The sequence below is a fragment of the Gavialis gangeticus genome, unplaced genomic scaffold (genome assembly GCF_001723915.1).
Source record: "Gavialis gangeticus isolate Ggan-Ray unplaced genomic scaffold, GavGan_comp1, whole genome shotgun sequence".
NCBI lineage: Eukaryota > Metazoa > Chordata > Crocodylia > Gavialidae > Gavialis > Gavialis gangeticus.
Genome location: NW_017729034.1, coordinates 24,794,563 through 24,802,246, shown reverse-complemented (window position 1 = coordinate 24,802,246; position 7,684 = coordinate 24,794,563). Strand labels below are relative to the sequence as shown.

The 7,684-nt window shown below is 43.1% G+C and overlaps 1 protein-coding gene across 1 annotated transcript in view; it reads right to left on the bottom strand.

The window, feature by feature from the left end:
* The window catches only part of LRFN2 (leucine rich repeat and fibronectin type III domain containing 2), a 315,580-nt gene extending 307,902 nt beyond the window's left edge, over positions 1–7,678 (bottom strand). Inside the window, exon 1 of the mRNA XM_019527653.1 lies at positions 7,206–7,678. The gene's annotated coding sequence lies outside the window, so the exon portion shown is untranslated. The remainder of the gene's footprint in view (positions 1–7,205) is intronic.
* Between the last annotated feature and the right edge of the window lie 6 nt (positions 7,679–7,684).

The window sequence follows — 7,684 nt, the reverse complement described above, 5'->3', positions numbered from 1 at the left end:
AATAAAGCAATTCATATCTACCAAACAAACTCAGAAGGACCACAAGCACCTCAGAAAGATTTTAACCCCTTTGGATTCCTATCTGACATCTCTGCTTTCATCTTGTGAGTCATGTTTGCACCCCCAACAGAGCTAACACCTCACGGCACCCTTGAAAGGCTCTCAAGGCACCCCAGGGTGCTGCTGCTGCACCCTGGTGAAGAGTCACTGGCCTGGAAGCCCTCCAACCTGGCCTCCTGGGCAGGAGGGAAGAGAATAAAGTGAGCTTGGGGTGGAGGCTACAGAAGGAAGCAGCATGGCCCAAGGCCCAATCTTGGACAAGTTTAAAAAAAGACATAAAAATGGGACAGGCCAGAGGGCTGGAGTAAAGGGTGTGGGAGAAGAGAAAGGAAAGCAGAGGAGAGAGCAGGGAGCACCCCTGGCCCTCCTCACCCTATTTAGTGCACCCTGTTGCTGAGGGCCATGGCTGCACTCTGCCTCACTAGCACCAGTGTGCCACAGTGTCCTCCTGTGGTGCGAGGAGACCGTACCACCTCCCTCCACACTGCTGCCTCAGTCTGACCACTGTTGCTGCATGGCTCTAGCCACCCATGGAGCTGAGGCTCAGACAGGACAGCATGGTAGCTCCCACAACTCCTGCAACTGCTGGAGCTGGCATTTGGGGCTCCCCCCTCCCCCCCTGCCCAGGGCCCAGTGCTGCTGGGCCACCCCCCTAAACTTTCCCAAGACAGCCCCCTCCTTTTCCTTCTGTGGCCCAGCCCAGCCCGGTGGGTGCGCAGGAACCAATATCCACAGGGTTCCAGCCAAGCATGTGAGCCATAGCGCCAGCCAAGAGCCATGGCAGCCACCTCCTTCCTCACCATGGCAGCAGTGACCCTGAGCAGAAGAGGAGGATGAGGATGCAGAAGAGCCACAGTGGTCACCACAACAAAGCCCCAGTGGATGGTTGCTGCCCACACCTGTGTCACAGCAGAGCGCAGTCATCATGCCCCCCTTCCCTCACAGGGCTAGTGCAATGGGGGCAGGAGGAGCCCTGCTCCTTGCAGCTGGGATGGAAGGAGGGGAAGGGACTGGATGTATGGTAACCCTACCCTGCTACAGGTGCCCTCTGCGCTGCCTTGCATTTGAGGGGACTAAACCCCGTTAGCCATGGCCTTCTGCTGCCTATGAGCTCCTCAGTAAACATCTCGTGCAGATGCAACCAAAGAGATTGAGTAAGCTTTTTGTATTCACCAAACTGGAAAAAGCTAAATGTGACAAATAACACTACCTACAGTGACTGAAGCAGTCTCACTCTGTGAGTAAAAGACACATCATAAGTTCCCCTTTACTTTATCCATGGACTTGGACTTGAGAAGATATAGATATAGCTATAGATATAGATACCTATGAGACAGATTCTACTTAGTGCCCAGTTGCATTTTTTGTCTTTTCTTCCTGCATCATATCAACTTTCATTCTGCGTTTCTCTACTTCTTTCTCCCCAATTCCTTTCAAGACTGCTACTTTCTACTCTGATCCACCTCTTGTTTTCCAGCAAGCAATCAATCCAACCACCTCTTCGCAGCTTTCCCTGAGCATACATTTATAGCTCAACTGAGACTGCCAACTCATATCTGGTTTGTTTTGTAGGTCCTAGGCCTTTCAGGAACTGAGTACCTCCCGAGACATGTGGAGCACCTTCAACTCCCATTGACTTGAAAGGAAGTAGCACCTTGCCTCTAGGACCCCAGGAGAAGATAAATATCAAGCCTTTTATGAGAAACAATCAGAAGTAGTGATGTTTCAGAATAGACCCAGCCCCAAGATAACACCACTGGCATAATCCAATCTGGAGGCGACAAGCAGCAGATCTGAGTGGGTGAAGAAAGATCTTATCGTCCTTGCCAAGTGTAGGTGAAAAACGTGCTTTTGACTCTGGCTGCCACTTGGTAGCTTGACATGTGGGATTATAAAATACGTATGTACCTCACTGTAGCATTTGTCAGGTACTTTGAGCTCTTGGGTGATACGTGAGGGATATTTTGATTCTACAGAGCCTGCATAATCCAGCTTTCCTGAGAAGCTCCTGACTCTGTTTCTCAAGAGATGCTGGGAACTGGGCATGATTTTTCTACTGAACATTTCCAGTGGAGGTAAGTCACCTGATGTAACTACAAGGACAAAGTGCAGGCTGAACTTTAAGAGCCAGGAATCAATGTTGTAGTGTAATTTAAAAACCAATATACAGTAAATATCAGGCAGTGGCACCAACACCATTCACTTACATCTTAGATAACTCACACAAAATGCCAGCCAGCCATCAGTTTAGAAGACCTAGGAAAATTGTCTCCCTCCAAGGAAATGATGATCTATCAATACAGTTTGGCTTCCCCTCCAGCCCTGCACATTTGTTTAGAGTATGGAACGTATAATGCTTTCCAGTTATTAGTGATTTAATTACTCCTAGTCACAGTAATATTCACAGAGTAAAATACATCAAATGTATATTGAAAGTATTGGAAACTTCTGATTTTTATCTCCCAGGATACAGACATTTGTTGCGGGTTGTTTTCAAACCAGACAGACCATACTGAAAGAACCATGACACAGGCATTTTTTTCATTTCCCTCCATTGTTTCCCCTCATTACTCAATTGTTTGTTGTGTCCATTTAGGTCTAGAAGGACATTTACTGGGTTCTCTTTACCTGTTAACATGGAGATTTCATATTAATTACTGTACAGTGCCTCCTTGTCATCAAACATTTACAGACACCATTCACATTCTGATACCGGGACCCATTTTTCTTTCTACTGCCACAGAGGATTATGGAAGTTTGAAGATGAAAGCTTTTTTCCATCCCCCTTCCCATTGCTCATTCTCACCTGCAGGCAACATCAAAGCAGAGATTATTATTTCTGCTTTGTGTTTTTTTCCTCAAAGTCATCTGACAAGCATAGCTAGAAAACATCATCTCAGAATCTGCCTGTCTGGTGCCACTTGGGGTCTCTGACACCAGTGGACTATCAAAGTATACTGTGATAGAAGCAGGGTGGAAGACAAGACAAGCTTCACCTTCTCACCCACTTCCTTTAGATCAGCCATTTCTGAGATGAACAGTTCCCTGACACCTCTCTCCCTCAATCCACATGGCGTGACCAAATGGATGCTTTCAAAATTTATCCCTTACCTAAGGTCACAAATTCCAAGTTCAGGCAATTTCCTGAGTATCATCTAAATGAGATGATCCAAGCTCTCCCTACAGCTTTGAACTCAAAATGCCATATTCATACCTGATTTAACTGATGCCACCGGTTTCAACTGAACGATTCGGCTAAATACTCCACTGCAGTCTTCCATATATTTTCAGCAGCTTCTCAGAGCAATGGTAACACAACTGATGTGGGGAAACAGCTCTTAGCCATCATTTGCTTTGTACTGATCTCACCTTTCATCCAGGTTTCTTTTCTTGCTTGTGCCTATGTCAACGTGCATTGGGATACACTAGTCCGGCCTCTTACCTCATAACCAACCAGAATCAGAGCCCCTGGATTTAACTGCTATTCCAGGGTGTCTCTCCTCATTTTACCCCTGTCTAGCACAATCTCTGTGACAGCACAGCATCTGCTAGGAGGATTACAGGCCAACACCTTTAGGAGTCATTACCAGAAGTCTTTAGATGAAAGGAGAAACCCCATTATACCTAAAATCACCAAATCCAGAAACCCAGCAGACACACCTTCATGGACATTTAACAGGCATATCTAGTTATTTCATTATTTTTGTGCACTAAAACAGCAACTTCAAGAGTCAATGATACCACATAGAAAATATTCAGACAATATTGCTTAAAGCTTGTGACCCTAAAAAGAGATAGGTGTGTTTACTTCATATTCTAGTCTTCAGATTTGGAATTTAATTCCTGTCCCATATTGAACCAAAGAATTGAAATCTCAAACATTTTCATGAACTGACAAACTGAATGAATGCTTGGCTTAGGTCACTGAAAATAGGTCACTGAAAACTATTTACTTAGCTCCCCCCTTTTACTTTTACTTTTAAAATATAAATTAATTTAAATTTTTGGGGGGGAGTATTCTTGTCTTAGAAAAAGGTCAAACTTTTCCTTTAGAAAATGTCAAAATGGGACCTCTGACAATTTTGAGGCATATTTCCAAGATTTTTTTCAAGTTGGGTAATCCATTGGAATTGACCTTTTTCCACAAATAGTTTCCAGTTAAGATGACCTTTCATTGAAAAACTCCTGAATGGTTCTACCTTCTACTAAAAATCAATGGGAGACTAATCATAGGAACAGACCTAGGTGTCATCTTCAGCATTTTCAGTAAACATCTTATATGGACAAATGCCTGGATGGCCCAGGGGGGAGATAATAGGCTACAGAAACAGAGCCTTTGACTTTATGGCACTGGTTCACTTATGCTTAGCACTGGCCTAAAGCATATAATTTCTAATGTCTACTTGGTGGCTTTTGAGATAATATTTACTGCTGTTTATTCTACCAGCAAGGGAAAGGTGTCCACATCACAAAAAAGACACTATAATTAACCCTCAATCAGTGAAACACTCAGCAAAGATTCTAAGAATCTGACTGAAAGAGGATTAGTGATATGGTACTTTTCTGCCCCTAAAGATGATCCTTGTAGATCAGGATTGAAACACAATAGCTGGGCAATAAAGGAAGAGGATCTTGCACTATTGGTGGACATCCTCTGCGTCTTGTGTGGATAAATAACAGAATGCATTCTCCAGATGTGTCAATAAATCATCTTTCTTGACACTAAATTCACTCTAAGGCTGGTTGCTTAATGCACACTATCCCCAATTATTTCAAGTCAGCTTCTTAAACCAGCACGAGGGCATATGTTTTTGCCAAACAGGCAAACCCACTTCAGACTGAATGCTGTATTGATACACCCTCCCAAAATGTACCCGACACTGCAACATTTCAAACTTCAGTCAGCAAACACACTGCTCTCTGTAAAAAGACAGAGTGAGCTGACTTGTAAGGGACTGTCAGGGAGCTGTCAGCTTGGATCCTGTTGAGGAAGAGGGAAAGCGGAGGCTGTTGCAAAAATGCTAGGTATGCTGTTTGTAAGTCCCATAGGGGGAAACTAAGTGATTACGTTCCATATCTGAATTTAAACAAGAATCACTAATGCTATAAACAGTGGGAGGGAGTGGAAGAAAAGCAAATGGTGGCTCAGAGGGTTGACTCTGTTGCTGGTTGCACTGCATAGACTGGACTGCATGCCTCGGTGTGTTTAGTAGAACAAAGCTAGATTCTAACCAAACTGTGATCTAACATTAATTCAACAGACAACACAGGTGTACTGAAGACAAGCCAATAACACAGTGTACACAAACTATATATAATACGGACTATGCAGATTGCCTAGACTGAAGCAGTAGATAAAAAGCTCAGCTTGGAGCAAGAGCTGTTCCTTCCTTATTTCCTTTTCTGTTACAATATCTTCTTCTCTACAAACTCCTGGCTAATTCAGGAGAAGTCAGGAGCCTCCTTTGCAACAGTTTTGTGACAAACCATGGTAAAAATAGCACATATGCAAATGCCATAGAGTCTGTACATGGCAATATGTAGGCACTGCCAAAGAATCACCAAAATGGGATGAGCATTAAACAGTTGTGCTGTAACAAGCCCAAGCATCATGACAGTAAAAGCAAGTACAGTCCTTTGTCCCCTTTGCCATTCTCTCAAATTTTCACAATAGTGTCTTCTCTATACAACAGTCTCCGATGAAAAGTCAGTGCCTATTCACTGTAGTTATCTGTTTCCTCTCCACTAGCAACAGGAAATAACTGTGGGAATTGAGCAGTATCTGCTGGCAAGCACTGACTTTTCAATGGTGAATACTATATCATCAAGTTAGGACTTGGCAGCCTAGCCAATGCATTTCCTTGTAGTTGCACAAAACCTTAAGGTGTTGTTGCTATTGCTATTATTTTTATTATTATTGGCCACATCTTCCCTTCTTAGATAGTAAAAAGTTACCTTCTCCAATTAATATCAACAATAGAATATGCAAAATAAACTCCACCCTTCCTGGTGTGTCTCCTTGTGACATCCCTAGAGAGACCAGATGAGCCCCTGCCCAACATAATTCTTGCTGCAAATCAATGTTCTTTGTTTCTGTCAGGTGAGAATGAGTTAGGGATTTTCTCGGAGTTTAAGAAGCCTTCCTGCAGATACTACACTAGTTGTCCAGTTTACATTTAGTTGGAGAAGAAAAAAAGTATCTTGATAGATCCATTTCATTCTCCTGGTACTTGCTGGCTTTAACTCTGACCTACATGCTTCTCCTCTGTTTTATTCTAGCACACAATTTGTTTTGTGTATTGTGGTGTGTGCTGGGCTGTGTGTTTGTGTCTCTCTGCAACTGTGAATAACAGTCACTTTCCACTCTGCACCATCTTGCTCTATCATGCCACTTACGTGCCCCACAAAATGCCTGGCTTGTTACTTGGGGCAGAGGGTCATATATATCTGATAGTGCTAGGCAAACATGACATGGCATATTTCTAGAGTTCCCATCCCCCCATCTGCCTGTCTTACCAGTTCTTGATGCCCATCAACAATGGCATCACCCTTCCCAGGAACACCAGCCTCAGTGACAAACATGAAACCTGGTTCCAGCTGCCTCTCCTCCACCTCCTACTCCTCCTCTTCTATCCTGCTTTTTCCCCTCACCTTCCATTGCTTCTTATGACATCTGTCAAGGTCCCTGTTCCTGAATTGTATGTTTTCACACACAACAGAGTTGATCTGTCCAGCAAAGTTCTTCCATACCTTGGCAGGATTTATTAACTCCCCTGGAGCTTAAATGACTCAAATGTCTCTTATTCTAGTTTTCACTTTTCCTTTAATAGGAAGAAAATCCTCCAAACCCCTTTCAATCTCTGATTCACAACGGCATTTTTTAAAAATCGCCTCAGCATGTTAAAAAATATTCCTTTGAACTGCCTTCTCAGACTGAGAGAGAAGCAGACACCTAACTGAGGTTCATTTTTCTTTCACAGGCACATTGTTATCTAGGATGACAATAAAAAGGAAATAAAGTTATGCGTTTCTCCAATGCCTTAAAAATAGAGCATAGAACATTATCTGATATCAAAGAGGGGAGCCTATATTTACACACACACACACACACACACACACACACACGGAAAAATCCTAGCACTTACCTTTGAGAAGTAACATTTATCCCTGGTTTGGTAAAATAATGTCAGACAGGCACTTAGACCTTCTTTCTATGCCATGCATCTTTTTTTTTTTTTTTTGAAAGGAGATATAATCAGAAAAATCCCGGGTTCATTTCCAGCTAAAGCAAAATGCAGACTAGAATTGTTGGCAGATGGAACCTGATTCAGAGAAGTCCAAGTGAATGAATCCCTGAGACTCCTTATTCAGTAATATCCAAAGCAATGAAAAAAAATTAAGAAAAGGGGGGAAAAAGTGATAACTTGTTCTTTTTCTCGTCTGGTTAAAAAAAACAAACAAAAAACAGGTCTTGGAGGACTAAGCAGCCTGCAGGCTTTTCAAGAATCCTGATCCCAGTGCATCCCAAGGTACCACATGCATTTTGGCATTGCAAGTCTTCAAGTTCATATTAGCAAGCCCAGCTTCTATGTATGTGTGTATGTGTGTAAGAAGGGGGGGGGGG